Source organism: Sarcophilus harrisii, chromosome 2 (genome assembly GCF_902635505.1).
Source record: "Sarcophilus harrisii chromosome 2, mSarHar1.11, whole genome shotgun sequence".
In the NCBI taxonomy this organism is placed as follows: Eukaryota; Metazoa; Chordata; class Mammalia; order Dasyuromorphia; family Dasyuridae; genus Sarcophilus; species Sarcophilus harrisii.
In genome coordinates, this window is record NC_045427.1 from 173,816,028 (window position 1) to 173,835,231 (window position 19,204).

General features: G+C 32.3%; 1 protein-coding gene across 2 annotated transcripts in view; it reads left to right on the top strand.

Annotated features, from left to right (window-relative positions):
* CSMD1 (CUB and Sushi multiple domains 1) overlaps nucleotides 1–19,204 on the top strand; it is a 2,563,917-nt gene that overhangs the window by 1,433,810 nt on the left and 1,110,903 nt on the right. The window lies entirely within an intron of this gene.

A 19,204-nucleotide genomic window follows, 5' to 3' on the forward strand; every position in this document is an offset into this window, starting at 1 on the left:
AAGCTTTTAATCCTATTCTTTTTTAATGTTTTCTATAATAACCCCTATAACACTTTTCCTCTTATGTCTCCTCTTAGATTTCTGACCTTTCTTCTCCATATCTTTATCATCCACCTCCCAATAGCTGTGTGTCTGTCCTATTAAGTCCTATCTTGGGTCTTCTTTCTCAACAGTCTTCTTCCTTCATGGTCTCATCTTCTCACATGAATTCAGAGTATTGTTACTATAAGAATGTCTCTCAAATTAGCTCTGTAATATGATTTTGTTAGTGTTGCTCCAGCTGAATTTAAAAAAATGATTAAGTGATTATAATATCCTTGGAAAGTGATTTCATGGTGTATTATAGATGCATTGCTAAGCTTCTATTCATGGTTATCTCTTTAGGTGATTAACCTTTTATGGTTGTTACAGTTTACCCTTACTTAGCATGCTACAGCTACAAAACATTTTCATAGGTTGTCCAATTTGATCATTCTGACACCGCAGAGAGTTGAATAGCACAAAAAACTATTACCCTTATTTGACAGATAATAACAACACAAAAATTCAAGAATTAAGTATAGCCAAAGTGTGATTTTCAACTAAATCCCATAGTAATTATTTGAGCCTCTGGACTATTTTTCCCCAGTAAAGAAACTAAAGGAGATTTTTTTTTTTAAATAGGCTTTTCAATATAGCAATGAGGAGTACATCTGGCATATTTCCAAGTCAGCTTTCTACATTTCTTGCATTGACCCTCATAATGTAGTTTTAACCTTGAAATGTCAACAATATTTCAATGTTTACATAACAAGCTCAGTGAATGAGTTTTTTTTTTTTCTTTAGTGTATTAATGCAATACATATGAAAAGAAGCTTAATATGGTAAAAAAAAAAAAAGGCACTGGTATTGGAAACAGAAGAGCTAGAACTGAATCCTACATCTTTCATTTATTTGATTTGTGTTCTTTCTCAAGTCAGTTAGTTAGTTTCCCTAGTTCCCAGTGCCTACATTTGTAAGAGATGAATTATGCCCTTTACATCCCTAAGTAAGAATCCAATGAGACAATGAGTATGAAAGAATAAATCATAAAATGTTATGCATATGTATAGCATAATTATTATAACAAATTATCACAGTATGTGTAGGAGTATATCAAGGATCTGATAATTGTTAATCAATATAAATAATCAAAATGTTGGCAAATTCAAGTAATGCATCAAATGCTACTGACTCTTTAGTTGTGTGCCATGTCTTTCCTAGTTCATTGCTTGTACAAGATCAAGTTAACTGCTGTTTTTGAAAGGATCATCCAGAAAGCTTAAGTGAGTGTGTGTGTGTGTGTGTGTGTGTGTGAAAGAGACAGACAGACAGACAGACACAGACAAAGAGATAAAGACAAAGAAGAAGGAAAAAAAGGAAGAAGGAAGGGAGGAAGGGAGGAAGGTAGAGAGAAATAAAAAGAAAATGGGATGAACACAACATATGTAGGACTAGAAAGCAACAAATAATCATTTTAGATTTAGCAGACCAGAAGAAAGACATTGAAATCCTATTAATAGATTAAAGTAATTGCAATATTTTTTCTCCTTTGGTCACTGGGGAAGGTAAATTTTCTGGAGCTATTTTCCTAGAACCTAGATTTTATCCTTGAATACAAAAGAAATTTGTGGTTCAGCTTTGTCCCAATAATTTATAGCATCCTGTGATCAGATGTTGTCCTCATAACTACTCCATTGGCAGCTTCAGGCTTTTATATTTTCATTTAACAATATAAATGTCACAAAGAGTGCCAATAAATACTAACAAACCCCTGAAAAGGTCAGATTGGTTCTATAATTCACATACCTGACTGATATTAATGGCTTTTCAGGATTTTCTATGAACACTTTAAAATAAACAGCCTCCTTTAAGGGATCAGCAATTTCTGGCATATATATATACCTTCTGAATAGTTGTTAATGTTTTATGTGAATATACTATGATCTTGTTATCAAAATCCATATTCTTCATAAATATTTATTATTTATGTGCTTATGAAAATATATTTGTTTAAGAATCTCTTCTAAGATGCCATAGACAGCTCAACTTAAATAGAATTGTGATCTCATCTATGTGAATATTGATTCCTTCAATGCAGATTTCAACTCAGCCCTGACTTTTCATTCTGTGTGACTTTTGTCAGAACTTCCAATAAGTTTAGTACCAGAGATTCATCCATTAGAAGCAGGAAGTTTTCCTTACTTTCTGTGGACTTTATGAGGATACTAATCATGTATAAAATCATCAATTATCCCTTGCTCTTGCCATAGGGTCCAATCCATTATCTTTTTTTTTTCTAATTCATATATGTTTAATGATATCCTTTCATATCTATCTCTTTTATAATTCCCAGTTTTTAATATATTGTGTTGTATTTATGATTATTGCACCTCTCTCATATTATAGGAGATATTCAATATTTTGGACACCATAGAGTTAAATATCTCATAGCCATGAAACAAAATCAAAAGAATACTGCTTATAATGATTGGCATTGGTCATAGGGAATTTGAAGCATTTAAGAAGACTTAGGAATTTTCCAAAAGCCATCCAATCCCCTCTTTTTTTTAATGTTCAAGTTTTGCCAAGTCTGACTGAGATATTCTCATAGATGCAGAAATTATATATCCAACTTCCTATTACAGTCTTGTCAAATAGCTATTCTTCATTAAATTCATTTTTCCTGTATAGATAATTAGGCAAAAGTCTTTTGAATAAATATACATCTCAGTTAGAAAACTCTTATCATTCCAAGATTTGTTGCTATGAGGACAATGTAAATTTGAATAGAGACATCTATCATGTAAATTTCACCAGCTGTAGGGGCTTACTCTTGCACTCAATACAACAACTATGACTTTGGATGGGGGCATTTTATTCAAAAGAAACACAATAGATAAAAAGTACTTTGACAGTGATCTGGTCAATATTATATCATAGGAATACTCAGTACATTTCATTAGGATGTACACCCAGATGAGTCTATTTTTAAGTTTTCCCCCTGTGAAGAAATTAAATATGCTGCTGAATGCTGATACTAGCAATTCAAATAATCTCTATTCATCTTATGTGATTTAAGAAGAATTAAAGCATTAATTCATAATGGTTTATTATAATAAATAATTACCCTCTCATTAATAAAACACCATAATTACACCTTATAAGTAGGGCTAACAGACAAACATCCTTTTAAAAAAATTCTTTATTAAATCATCTTGCCTGAAGTCATAAACAAACTCATCTTATAAACCAGACTCAGTGATTCTATAGTGAATAAGCTATAGTAAGTACCTAAATGTGGATATATTATTTTTAATTTGGTGTGTATACCGTTTTTTTTTGATAGATATGTATTTTCATATGCAGACCAAGATATCTCTTTTTTTTATCCTGTATTGACATATCTATTTTCCAATAAATATTCCCTATAAGACCCACCTACTGTGTAGGATTTCATGATATTCTTTCAAAATCTCAGGCTAATGAAATATTGTCTTTCATTTCTTCACAACTGAATTTTTTTCCAAGCTTGGAAGCTCTCAATGAGGTTCAAATGTAGATTTTTGTCTGAGAACCAGTATAACAAAGTACAGAGAAAAAACAAAACTAATATTTTGTTTTATGTTTATTTCCCTTCTTTGGTTTCTGTTACATCTTTTCTCAAAAACCAAAAACCTTAATCATATACTATTGCATAGAAACATATAATACATCATATCCTGTTCCCATACCTTTGCATAAACTGTCCTTTATGCTTTTAATGAATTCTGTCAATTATAACTTGACTTATACTCTATATTCCTTAAAAGCTCAAGAAGAGCTTTACACAAGAAGACAGTCCTGGTATTGCTGCTTCCGGCCCCTAGTGTCTCCATCAAAAATAACAATAATTATTATGAATTTATTTTGTATATGAATATATATATATATATACACACACATGATATCTCTAGTGAGAGAATGAATGCTACCTGAAAGCATAGATTGTGTGTTTTATTCTTGTCTTTGAATACCTAGAACATAGCACAATTAGTAGTCACTTAATTATTTTTTTATTAAAGCTTTTTATTTTTAAAACCTTGTGTTCTGAATTTACCTCCCCTTGTCCCAACCCCTCCCTTAGATGGCAAGTAATCCAAAATATGTAAAACACATTAAAATATATGTTAAATCATATATATATATGTGTACATATATATACATATATATATATATATACATATACATATATATATACATATATACATACACACACACACACACACACACACACATTCATGTCCATTTGCTTTTGCCCTTTTTAAAGGTTGAGGTCTGATCTTCAGGCAAAGGGATGACAGTCACTTTAGGTAGCCCTGGAGCTAATGCTGCTAACTGACTTCCAGTGATGGATAGACATGGCCAGGTCCTGCATTTTACTGGGGTTCAGAGGTTCATTATTTGCTGATGGCTAGCTTGTAACCTGGACAGAATAACCTAAGAGCCCTCCAATAGATTCCCTGGTGTAGGATACCACAAAGCCTTGGTTCCCTGCCCTGGGGTCCCGGCACTGTGACTTGGGCTCTCCCCTTGTCTGATTGAAACACTCCTTTTCTGAAATTCTTTCAAAATGTCTTCTTCTGGAAATTTGTTGTGCTCAAAATATCTGTGGGTTCTGTCACTTAAAAATCAGTTCAGAGGCTTGATCTGGTATTGATCTGAGGGACACTAGCTGGAGCTCAGATAAAGGTGTGTTTGCTCTCCCTCACCTTGGCTCTGCTCCCCCTGCTTAGTTAATTCTTGCTGATTAATGTATTGAATATGAAATTCCCAACAGCTTCTCAATCTAGAGAAATATTTGATCAAGCAAATTTAGATGAAATAATATATTTAAGCATTTTAGAGATTTTAATTCCCTCAGACAATATAAATGGTTACTACTACTATTATCATTTATTATTATTATTATTGCCAATAAGTAGCCAGTACATGAGTTTTGTTTTGTGCTAGGATTCTTTGTCTGGTTTTATCCAGACCTATTATCTCCCATTCCTGCCTTCTGATTCATTCTTGACATCCATTTCTGGTTATGACTTTGTTATTATTCTTTTCAGTATCTGTCCCATATTATTTCTTTAGATATATAATTTTAAATATGCATTTACAATCACATATTTAGTTTATGTTTTCTTGGCTGCTTTCCCTCTTATTTCTGTGCTGCATAGTCATCTGAAATAAAGAAATGCGTAAATTCTTTTCTAATGAAAGTCTCTTCTTTGACCCTGATTATTATTTAACACCAACTCACGTGTCTTAATGTACTAAAAGATCAGAATTATTTATTTAACATGAATTCCCCTACTAGAGTGTAAACCTCTTTAAGGCAATATGTCTTTGCCTTTATGTTCCCCAAACCAAGTACAATCTCTTTCACATAGTAGATGTTTACTAAATGAAATAATAGCAATTTTAATCAAACTAAAGAGAAACATAAGGTCCAGAAGTTAACTAAAGAGGTGATTTGTGGCATTCTAAATGTCACATTTTAGGCAAGAAATAAAGATATTAGAATATAGTTTGTGCATGACAATAAGGATGATAAGAATGAAATGATATATGGAGAACTGATTAACAAGAAATTGTTAGACTGAAGGAAAAAAATCTAAAACTGAAAGAGGAGTGGGGGAATTGTAATATTTAAAAGACAGTCACATGGAAATGAGAAGGGGTTTTTCTGCTTGGGGGGACATAACTCGGAGCAATGAATAGAAACTACACAAAGCCAAATTTAGGTTTGATGTAAGGAAAAAAATTCCTAACAATTAAAATTGCTTCAAATTTAAGTAAGCTACCTCAGGTAGTAGTGGAGTTCATTTCATTGGATGTTTTTAAAGAGAGATTAGATAGCCAATTTTAGGGATATTGAAGACTCCCATTCATACTTGTATTGTATAGTATCTGACACATAATAAAAGCTTAATATATGTTTCTGATTGGTTAAAAAAAATTATCTCCTGATATCCTTATATTCTCTGATTTTATAATTTCCAATTTTCTATTATGCTTGGGGGAGGAGTGTTTTTTTTTGTTCTTTTTTTTTAATAATAACTTTTTATTGACAGAACCCATGGCAGGGTAATTTTTTACAACATTATCCGTTGCACTCACTTCTGTTCCGATTTTCCCCCTCTCTCCCTCCACCCCCTCCCCTAGATGGCAAGCAGTCCTATATATGTTAAATATGTCACAGTATATCCTAGATACAATATTTGGGTGCAGAACTGTACAGTTTTCTTGTTGCACAGGGAGAATTGGATTCAGAAGGTAGTAATAATCCAGAAAGAAAACCAAAAATGCAAATAGTTTACATTCATTTCCCAGTGCTCTTTCTTTGGGTGTAGCTGCTTCTGTCCATCATTGATCAATTGAAACTGAGTTAGGTCTTTTTGTCAAAGACACTTCCATCAGAATACATCTTCATACAGTATCGTTGTGGAAGTATATAATGATCTCCTGGTTCTGCTCATTTCTCTTAGCATCAGTTCATGTAAGTCTCTCCAAGCCTCTCTGTATTCATCTTGCTGGTCATTTCTTACAAAACAATAATATTCCATAACATTTATATACCACAATTTACCCAACCATTCTCCAATTGATGGGCATCCACTCATTTTCCAGTTTCTAGCCACTACAAACAGGGCTGCCACAAACATTTTGGCACATACAAATCCCTTTCCTTTCTTTAGTATCTCTTTGGGGTATAAGCCCAGTAGTAGCACTGCTGGATCAAAAGGTATGCATAGTTTGATAACTTTTTGGGCATAATTCCAGATTGCTCTCCAGAATGGTTGGATTCGTTCACAACTCCACCAACAATGCATCAGTGTTCCAGTTTTCCCTCATCCCCTCCAACATTCATCATTATTTTTTCCTGTCATCTTAGCCAATCTGACAGGTGTGTAGTGGTATCTCAGAGTTGTCTTAATTTGCATTTCTCTGATCAATAGTGATTTGGAACACTTTCAGATGAATGGTAATAGTTTCAATTTCATCATCTGAAAATTGTCTGTTCATATCCTTTGACCATTTATCAATTGGAGAATGCCTTCTTTTCTTATAAATTAGAGTTAATTCTCTATATATTTTGGAAATGAGGCCTTTATCAAAACCTTTAACTGTGAAGATGTTTTCCCAGTTTGTTGCTTCCCTCCTAATCTTGTTTGAATTAGGTTTGTTTGTACAAAGGCTTTTTAATTTGATGTAATCAAAATTTTCTATTTTGTGATCAGTAATGGTCTCTAGTTCATCTTTGGTCACAAACTTCTTCCTCCTCCACAAGTCTGAGAGATAAACTATCCTATGTTCCTCTAATTTATTTATAATCTGTTCTTTATGCCTAAATCATGGACCCATTTTGATCTTATCTTGGTATACAATGTTAAGTGTGGGTCCTGGAGGAGTGATTTAATTAACAATAAATAAATAAATAAAGTCTCTAATAAGATGCTGCACACTGGTATCTTCATCAAATTAAAACACATGCATTGAATCAATTATAAAATCATAGGGCCTTGAACTAAGTAGTAATAACTTAGTTAATCACTTGGGAGGGAGGAGCATACCTCTGAGTAGTCAATGGATGAAATTAATTAAATATTATATGAAGTTTTCAGGTTTATTTATGCTCTGGAAACTTGTATAAAAATAAAAACAGACAAATTAATTAATTAAAGCCAGGTCTTGTTTCAATATCTTAGTGGTAGGCTCTATAAGAATCTTTTTTCAGTCAAACTCCATTGGAGAAGAGGTTATGTCTCCTTCCTATGTCCTAACGCTTGACCAAACAAAGATCATGGGAATTTTAAAAGCTCAAGAATACTTGGATTCTCCTTTGAATCCTAACAATATTCACAGATGACAGTATCTATGTTAGTAGCTGAAGACAAACTACACATACTGAGAAAAGATAATTATGAAGTTTTACAAGTAATCCAACAGGAAGCTATACCCTACCTCTAGGGAATTCTATGGGGACCCCAAATATATTTCATCCCCTTCCCTACATGTGATTTTACCTGAAGTCTTCCTGACTCCAGCTCTGGCATTCTATCCACTCAACCACCTTGCTGCCCTCTAACTAGAAAGGGAATGTATTAATAGATATACCCGAGTGTCTTGAAGCAATCTCAGAGCTGGTTACAAGAGCTTTCAAATGCTAAATTTTCCCTGAATATTTAAATTTACAAATGTTACAAATTATAGCTAAATTTATTGTTATATTATCAACCAAAAATGGTTACTTTTAGATGTAAATATGTGTATGTATGTATAACACATGCATGTATGTATATACATAATATATACATATATGTATATGTTTATGTGTGTAAAATCATTCTATCAGTTCTTTGTCAATAGTGTCTTCCTCAATATGTACTTTGTTGTTAATTTGGGTATTTATGATAGTCAAAATATTTTCCTCATTTAAAGTTATTCTTAAAATTACTTTGCTGGTATAGTATACAACATCTCTTGGTTCTATATGTTTAACTATTAATATTTCATGTAAATCTATCCATACTTTTATAAGATCATTAACTCCTCATTTCTTACAGCACAGTAATATCTCATCATTAGCATATACTATGACTTGTTCAGTCATTTCCCATTTGATGGGGATTCCCACAATTTCTAGTTCTTTGCCACCACAGAGAGAGCTGCTATAAATATTTCAGCACAAATAGATTCTCTTCCTTTTTTCCTAATCTTCTTTGGAAAGATGGAAAAACTGGGGGAAAAAAATCTCATAGTGGCATTGCTGAGTTAAAGAGTATGCACTGTTTAATAAGTCTTTGGGCCTTTCCAGATTATTCTACAAAATGGTTGGAGCAGTCACAACTCCACCAACAATAAATTATTGCCTCAATTTTTCAACATCTTCTCCAACATTTGTCATTTTTCCCTTAAATCATTTTAGGCAACCCGATACATAGGTATAAAATAATACCCCAAGGATGTTTTAACTAGCATTTTTCAAGTCAATAATGATCGAGAGTAATGTTATTTTTAAAATAATATTTTTACATGAAGAAGTAATTTTTTTTCATTTATTCATGTGTGTAAAAAGAACTGCAAAGTCAGTATTTTTCCTGGAATAGAAGAAAATGCAAGTAAAGTTGACTTCTCTTAGATGTCTTAGTTGATTTCTCTTAGATGTCTTAACCTTTGATATTTCATATTGAATTTCTCTGATATATTTGGTGCCCCTAGCTGTGCTTTTTTGACATTCTAAAGTTTCGTTTCCTTTTAAACTTAGTATCCCAAGGGTTTGAGGTGGAGATCACAAGTAACTTAAACACAAAATAAATGTAACTCGAGTTTTATTCTCAAGCATTGAATATCTCAGGTGTTTCCAGCTAAAAGAGCATTTGCTTTCATCATATTAATTTTTTTTTTTTGCTATCCATAGCAGAGAAAATATTCTGCTTGGAATCTAAATCAAGGAAGGAACTGTGTATTAAATATACTCATCTAATTTGTAAATGTATATAATCTATTTTCACTTTTATATTAAGAGAGTGAGAAAGACAAAGGGATTGATAGAAAAACAGACAGATATATAGATAGATAGATAGATAGTCCATATTACTATATCTATCAATATGGCCAGGGACAGACACAGAAATGGATGGATTTTATTTGTGTTGGTCCTAGGGATACAAGGAAGACATTGCCTAAGTGGACAAATAACACTACATATTTTCTCATTCTTCTGAAATACGCAATCTTGGTATTCCTCTCTAGATTCTATCAAAGGAGTTTTAAATATGAACTTTGTTAAAAAAAAAAAGATAAATTTTATTTCAATATAATTGGCTGAATTATGATTTTTTTAAAAAATTTCAATATAATTGGCTTAATTATGATTTTTTTTTAAATGAGAAGTGTTCCTGTATTGGATAGAGATAGTTTAACTGAAATGGTTAACTAGTTTCTAGTCTATCCTTTTACCTAGTCTTTGCTGACTTCTTGGGGATTTGTTATCCCCAGCCATTCCCCAGTCATGAATTGTTTCCTTTTTTCCTTAGGTTTGAGACTGCTTTTGATTTTTTTGTTTGTTTGTTTTATCACCATCCATTCCCCAGTACTTAGTGGAATGTTGGGCAAATAGTAAGTGGTTAATAAATGCTTATTGGTTGATCAATTATAATCCACTGATGGAGCCTTCATTGCTACATGAAAATACTGAAATGTTTAGACATTTTGTAGAGTCAGATGTGAAATATTTGAAGAAGCTTTGATTCTAACGGACAGATAGTAATGCTGACTAGTTTATATAATATTGGTTTGTGGCTTAAGAAAAATTTTATATAATATGGCCTATATTGATAGTAATTATGCACTTGGAAGAATAGTTATGAAATGACTCATTTTCATTCCCACTGTAAAAGAGTAAAACTCTATAAGAAATGGGCTGGAAGTTGAGGAAATGTCTGTTTCTCTAGTTTGGAACCCCATTGCATCTTTATGTTTCAAAAAAAAAAGGATACTAGGCAACATAAGAATAGGGTCAGCTATAGCTGTTGATGACAAATAATATTAATTCTAGTAAAGAATTCTTTAATATTTTAAAACTCAAATAAACAGAAGTAAGATATGGGTAATGTAGCTCCAATTGTTTCTAGTTGCTAGTTGCAGATTTATTTCTCTGGGAGGTCCTGCTACTAAAGTGAGTACTTCCAATAAAAATATGCTATCACATACCAATTGGTCTACTTATGTACAGGTTATCTCTCAGAATCTTGAAAAAGAGAACTACTGAGCTGGCAAAAATCCTTCCATGAGATGACCACCACCTCTCCCTTCTTTTCATGCTTCTGGGGAGTCTCAAAGCTCTTGCAGGAGCCTGTATGTGAAAACCTCTACCATCTTATTTAAGAGTTGATTTCTTATCAGTGTCTTAATTAGCAGTTTCCAAAAATTTGGTCTCTATATAATCAGCCAACGCTTTAATATGAGGCTATATAGAAGAATTTCAAATTTGCATTGGTAAAGGGATTTTTCGCATGAAAAAAATTTCTACAAAAATTAACATTTGTCTCAACCTTCTAAAAGTAAATAATTTATTTTTAAAAGAAAAAGAACTGTTCAGGCCATTGTTATGATTAAAAGGCTAAATTCAATAAGATTATTTATCTTTTTGACAAGTAGTAAGGTCTCTGAGGGAATGAGGAGCTTTGTTTTGACTCAGGAGATAGTAATTTTAGAATACTAAACACCTCAAGATATTTGGTTAGCCTGTTTTCAAGGACTGCAATTGATCTCTTAGGTGGCATGAAAGCCATGGGGACATGAGGAGAGTGTCACTAAGATAAGATCCTGTAAGTGTAAAGAGAGAGGTAGGAAAATACCATTCAAAAGCTCAGCCAAAGTTGAAACTGTGCCCCAGGAATAACCCTGAATCCAACAAAAGGAAAAGGAATTTTGTCATTTCTCTGGCCTGCCTTGATATTGTAGCTTCCTGCTTTTGGAACCTAGAACTAAGGCTAATAACATAGAGCTGAGTTACATTTGTGCTCAAATAAGTATGATAACAAAAGCTTTTAACATAGTAGTAGTGGATAAAAATTTAGGGAGTCTATAAACTTAGATGGGAAAGAAAAAAATCTTTATTTTTCATTAACCTCTAAATGAAAGTAGCATTTCCTTCAATTATTTAAGAAACATTCTGAGGATTTCTAGGCCAGATCATTTTGCCAAAAGGTCAAAGACATAAAAAAATAATAAGAATATCTATATTATAGATTCTTGTCCAGGAACCTAAATATGATGTCTGACATTTTGCTATTAAAAAAAAAAAAAAGTTCTCGTTTTCAGATAAGTGACTTATAGGTAAATTTTTACAGCACAACTCATTTCATGAGATTAATTATTCATCTTTTTTTAAATGAAAATTATGCCTCTCTTTAATTGGAATTTTTGTTGGGAAAAGATTTCTATGGAATATAGATTTTGAGTTGAATACTAGAGTATGATTTTAAGGAAGGGGTTTAGTTTGGAAAAAGCATAAGGAAGAATTCAGGGTAGATTGAAGCTTACCTGACTAATGCAGAGTGTGATGAAGAAGGTGTGTGGGTTTTATCTCTGGAAGGAGTACATTTTTTTCTACTAAAATATAGTAATAATTATAATAGCTGACATAAAAACTGACAAGTACAGCATTTTAAGGTTAATAAAGTTATTTATATATGTTATCATATCCGATCCTCACAACAGTTCTATGAGAAAAGAAAACTAACTTTGAAAGGATTGAGTGATATGTATAGTACCTACCTTCTTAAACTATGGTTCATGACCCCATATGGTGTCTCATAACTGAATGTGGAAACCGTAAATTATAATTTATTATCAGAAAATGTTTGCTTTTTAAAACTACTTTATATACCAATATACCCTGCATCATGTAAAAATTTCTTGGGTGAAAAGTGGTCTTGAGTGGGAAAAGTTTAAGAAGCCCTGATATAGTAGATATTTAATAAATCTAATTAAGTGAATGACATTCCCATAATTAGAAAGCAAATATGGGAGATGAGAGCTGAATTCAGGTTCTCCTGAGAATTTTTCCTGCAAGATTTTTTTTTGGCTAATATCGATTTTAAAAAAGAACAAAAGGGAGAAAATGGAATCAAAATTTCAACTTCCCTCTCTAGTTACATATATGCATATGTAAACATATGTAACTGGAGAGGGGAATTGATTTTGTATATATTGTGTATATATATATATATACATATGTATACACATACACATATATATACACATACACACACAGATATATACACACGTATTAAGAAACAATATATTTTGATTATATTGCTATCTACTACTACTATTGCTGCTGCTGCTACTACTACTATTACTACTACTACTGCTACTACTACTACTACTACTACTACTACTACCACTACTACTATTACTACTACTACTACTACTACCACTGCTACTATTTTTCATGAGCTTTAATCTTTAAAATAAGGTTTTAATCAATCAATATTTATTTTGCACCTACAAATATTGCAACATTTTATCCTCACAGACAAATGAGTTACCCAGGAACAGCTAGCAAACATTCAGTACTCTTATTGATTTCACCTAACTGCCTATTTGCTATATCTGAGATGATGGATGAGTCACTGTACTTTGGTGGATCTCCATTTCTTCAAAATAGAAACCTTTAAATATTTTAATGTTATATATTTAATTGCTCTTTCTGAAATAAATACATTTAATTAAAAACATTTTCACATTTCATTAGACTTGGAATCAGAATATCTGAATTCAAATTTTGCTTCAGCCACTTAGTAGCTTCAATTTCCTTGTGGATAAAATTGAGATAATAATAGCACCTACTTCCCAGGTCTATTGGAAGGATCACATGATATAATAAAGCACTTAGCACAATTTCTAACAAATAGTAAGCACTTAAGTTTTTTTTTCTTTCCTTTCTTCCTTTCTTTCTTCCATCCTTCCAAAGAGATACCAGGTCTTAAGAGTTTTAATGACAAAGCATAAAAATGTGTAACTATCTGATTTATAGAATCCCCAGGACTCTCCACATGGGAAAATATCATTGAGTGAGTGAAAAATAGAAAAAAATATATATTTGATCATAATCAGTTGCAAATGGCAAATGTGATTATTATACAGAGGACCAAAACAGTAATAAAAGAAAGCCTGCTTTCTACTTAACCATCTTTCCATAGCATTTTGGGTCATCTACAATTGTAATTGTAGCAACTGGATAATGTTGGTAGACATGGAAGACTGTGATTATAGGGCACTGCATGTATTGGAAGAATCAGCTGATGTATTAGTTTGCTGAACTATTTTTTCCCTTTTTGTCATTGTTTGTGATATGGAGTAGATCTTTGGGGAGTGAAGGGAGCAGGATATATTTGAAAATCAAAGTTATGTAAAATGAAGATGACAAAATATATCAATATATAAAATTGTTTTAAAAAATCAAGGTCATGGTGTTTTATGATTTGCAGCTGCATAACATCATCAGAAAAATTAATGTCAAAAAGATGGGCTTTCCTGGAAGTAAGCAGCTAGGGATCATTTCAGATTTTTTTATTCTGGGAATTTTTAAAAATGTAATGTATACATATATATTAGGAGAAATATGTAAGCCTATCAATTACTAGGCCATTAAAAAATAGGAAGACAAAAAAATAAATGCTTTTATTAAAAAAAAAACTTTTCTATCAGATGAAATTTTCTTCTGTCTCAGATGATCCAGAAGTCATTCATAGTTGACTTTGGAATGCATTTTACTAATATTTTGCTTTCTTCTTTTCAAATTACCTTCCATGGGCAAAATATGGGCAAAATAATTAGGAAAAGATAGTAACTAATGAGGATAGCATTGTTGCTTTAGGTATTAGTTCTATCTCTGCTGATTTCACATACACAATATTCATAAAGATGGAATTTTTAAAATTCAAATTAAAAGTGGTTTAGAGAATCTTATTCCTGGAGGGAACCATAAAATTATTCAACCCAGTCCTAATTTTGTAACTGGGAGATAGATCATTCCATCTATTCCAATTCTCTGATTGTACAAATGAAGAAATTCTGATCTAAGAAAGTTAAGTTATTTGCCCAAGGTCACACAGGATAAAGTGTTAGAAGTGAAATTCAAACCTCCAAATGAATCCAATATAGCAATGCAGAATAATTTGACAGAAATCTTAGTAAGTCTTCTTCCATTCCTAAGAGTAACTTTTGACAATTGCTTAGACAGTGAGTCCAAGACATTAGGTACCTATGAGTGTCATAAAGTCATTCTTATAAAACATAAACTTTTTCTGGTAGTACCTGTAGGCAACATCTGGAGTTTTGTGTTTGCATTTTTCTATACTGTTTTAAGATACAACACAGAAAAATTGAAAAATTGGGTAATCCTTTACAATTGTTCCTCTTCCAAACACAACCATATGTGATGGTTAAATGCCAATCTAGAAAAATCTCTAACATGAAAAAGTCTTTTAAAATGTTTCAGCTTGATCATGAAATCAGACATTTACTAAAAGTTTATTATTTTTTTTCTCATAAGATCAAAGCTAAATATTTTGAATTTTAATGTCCTTATAGAAGTTAGAAAGAGCCTTGGAGATTTTCGAACCTTGCCACCTAATCGTAGACAGTTAAAAATAGAGAAACTGAGATGATTTCCCTGATGTCACAAAAGTAATAGATAGTAAGACCAAGAGTCTATCAAAAATACTTCAGTTCCAAATTCAGTGTTTCACATTGTTATTCAATCCATAAGTATTTACTTAATGTGCCATATGTCAGTTATTTTACTTGGATCTGACAACAAAAACAAAAATAGTCTTTGAATTCAAGTAGTTCATGGTTTATCAAGGAACATGATATTTGCACATAGAAGTAGATACATGATGTATGCAAAATAAGACAAGAGTTTCTGTATGATGGAGAAGAGAATAACATTAGTAGGTGTCATTTAGGGGGTGACACATTCAGCTTTGAGAAAACTAAGGATTTTCCCAATATCTTGAAGGAATTGTCTTACTTTTTTTTTTTCCTCTATCCTTGAGTCTGGTAGAAGGGTGTTTTACCATAGTTAATAGGTAAAAATGAGAATTGACTTTTGACAGCCAAGTCCAAATGTTTATATGCAATTTTAAAAAATAAGCAAAACTACTTTAAAAATAATAAAGGTAGTATAAATTCAATGTATGTTTTGAAACTATATCAGGATCTCAAAGTGATTTGCTCATGTTTAAAATAATTCTTTTATAATGTTTTGCAAGGGTGTACTACAGGTATTGTGGGGCCTTCTATCATTCATCTATGTAACAGCCCCTCAGGGATAGATAGCTTATCTTTCACTTGATAACTAGAGAGACCAAAGGATAGACAAATGGAAAGAATTTGCCTCAGTCACAAGGTGAATTATGCTGCTGAGAACAGTACCCTGGGATATTTTTTTTACTTTTCATTATTATAACGATCCTGATTATTTTATACAGGTTGGTGAAAACTGTTGCACTGAGAATTTGATCTTGTGTTCTTCATAAAAGTGAAAGAGATCAGTCAATGATTAGATATATTTAGTGATTGATCAAAGATTAGGGAAGAGTTCCCATTTCAATTATTATAAGGAGGCTCTTTGTTCGAAAATCCTTCAAGGGAAGACTTTGTGCTTGAGAACACTAACTTTGGCATTAGAAGATGTGTATTGTAACCTGGATCTATTGTTAATTATTAAACTAATCCTCTTGTGTGTTTCTGAATGAAGGATGAAAATGCTAGACTAAATAATCTCTAATTTTTTTTTTGAGATGTCTTGTTATAAATTTAACATCAAACATTAAGAAAATAAGAAAACTTTCTTAGTAAATACAATCAAAATATTGTCAACATGCTAATGCTATATCATTTTGGTTACTTTCTCTAAGACTGCCTCAGATTTTTATGTTTATTATTTTGACCTTGCTGTGAGTGGAAGTATTCTGTTCTTTTGAAATTTATATTTTAGAAATTCAACACAATGCTTTACCAAAAATAAATGCTATTAACAAGTAACTTGATTTTGTGTTATTATTCTCTCCTACCTTCCCCCCAAAAAGGGAATATTTTTAAAAAGAATGTATTTCTGATTTCCTTCCAGAAACAAGCAAAATGCATAGAAAACATTTATAGAAAAAATTGTGCTTACATTTAAAAACTCAATTTCATGTAGACTTTTTCAAACAATGGATAATAATAAAATATTAAAGTTTGCCAACTTATAAATGCATGCTATTTTATTACCAGCACAGTCTGATCAAATACACATACACAGACACACACACACACACACACACACACACACACACACTAACTGATAGTAACAATAAGTTATATTTTGAATTAAAATGTGTATCAAGTTTTTCTTTAATTTGGACAAGAAGGGAATTAGAAGAAAAGAAAGCAATACTGATACGGTTAGTGGCAGTGCAGAGAGTTGTGGGAAACCCTCTTTCATCGGCACAGGTCCAAGGTGAAAGAATTCACGAACCCAAAATATTAGACTGGCAAAAAGAAGTTTATTGTTGGCACTACAGAAACCAGATTTTGCTAGGAAGACTGACTTCAGAATGACAAAGTCCTGGCAGAGAGATAAAGGTCATAGCAGAGAAATCCTGGCAGAGAGATAAAAGATTTAGCACTGAGAAGAGAATGTCTCTTCATAGTGGGCAGGGGTCCTGGTAGGCAACTATGTCAAGGGGAGAGAGATATCTTGGCATGGCATGATTCCTACTTCAGGCCTTCTGCAAAGAAATGAGCCCCAAATTGCCCTTTAGTAGAAAACCTAAGACTGAAGTTTCAATTGAATGAAATTACTTCAATGTTGTTACTGCCCCCAGGTCTAGATTTTCAATTGAATGAGATCATTTAAATTACTAGACTAATTTTCAGCTCAATAGAGGGTGAAGCAAGAATTATCAGATCGGGATCTCCAGCTAAATGAGACCACTTAAGTTTGAGTTAAGTAGGAATGGTCCTGGACTCAACTCAATAGAGGGTGCCGCTAGTCCCACCAAGATAACAATGAAACCACTTTATCTTGATTCCCTGAGGTGGGCCTCTTCCAGAGGAGAGTTTCTTCCCACCAAAGTCAGGACAGCCTCAGGGTTTCTTTCCTCCCCCCCCCATCAATATGATATCTAAGAAAGTTCAAGACACAGAATTACCCAATTAATTGGATAATTAATTAATTAATCATCTTAGTAGATATTAATTTTTAAAAAGTTAATGGAATTCTACAATGCTAAAGACCCTTCATGGAAAACTAACTCAAAACGTATTTGCCCTGGGGAGGGAGGGTGTTCCAGATGGTGATAATCAATTCTGATTGGTTAACAATGAATGAGAAGATTGAATATTATAATGAGAGGTAACCAAATACTGATGACAGACTAGGTGACAAGACTAATCATCTAACTCTAACCCTAGTCTCAAATAATATAGAAAAAAGACCTATCCTCTTGCCAAAACCTGTCTGAAAAGAACACAGTGTCCCAGAATTGACCTTCAAAAGGTATTCTAGGGACAAATTCTCCCACCCAAGATAAGTATAGATAGAGTTGTGGCAGTCAGAAAGCAATAAGAACTATGATGGTTGCTAAAGCAGAGTTGATTAGGAGAGTTGGTAAGACATGTAGCCAAGGATTGTTTTTCAGATGGTGCCTTGGTGTAGTACAGAATAAAAATCTAGGTAGGGGGGAAAAAAACTATCTTCCCAATAATTGGTTATTTATTAATCATTCCTCTAGACAGCATATTCTTCTCTCTTAACACTCAATCCTCATTCCATATCATAAGAATGAAAGTGAATTTGAAAACTACTGAAACTGAAGTGTGATTATAAATCTACAAACCTGGTTGCCACAAAGCTGTAATTCAAAAATTCAAATAAATTTGAAAATAGAAAGCTATTCATCCACTATCAGTTATTATTATTGATGGGAATTCATTTCAAAGTGCTTCCCTTATACTCTGGTTATTGGGATCAGTTCAATTTCTTTTAGCCCTGTCATGGAGAAAAGAACTGGATTTAAAAGAAATTATCAAGAAAACCTTGTGCCACATACTCTATAACTATAATCTATAACTCTTTGGTCTATTCTATATCTAAGAGTTCAGACAAGTTACAATAGTATCTAATATGACTTATAACAGTAACACATACAACACAAGGAAACAAATTCAGATAGAGGAAACTGTATGCTCATTGTTCCATCAAAAAAGAAATCTCTTCTAGTTCTTTTCCTCTCTATTCAAATATATATATTCATAATTTCAAATTTCCAAAGGTGGAAGAAAAGGTAACCAGCTGTATACTTTTCAGTCAAATACAGCTTGGGCTAGATTAGTTGTAAGGTTACTTTCAGTATTGGAATTCTATGATTCAGTGAGCACATTCAGTTTTATAGCTAAAAGAAAGTCCAGCTTAGAAGTAACAGAGGCTTCGAGTATTTCTCCTTTTGTATATTGCCTTAAGACAACATTTGAGTGAAAGAAAGGCTAATTCTCTTTCTGACTGTCAACCTTTCTCCCTGACTTATATTGCCTCCTTGATTATGATAACTATCTAAAAAAGGTTCTTCTGGACAAGGGCATAGTATATTTA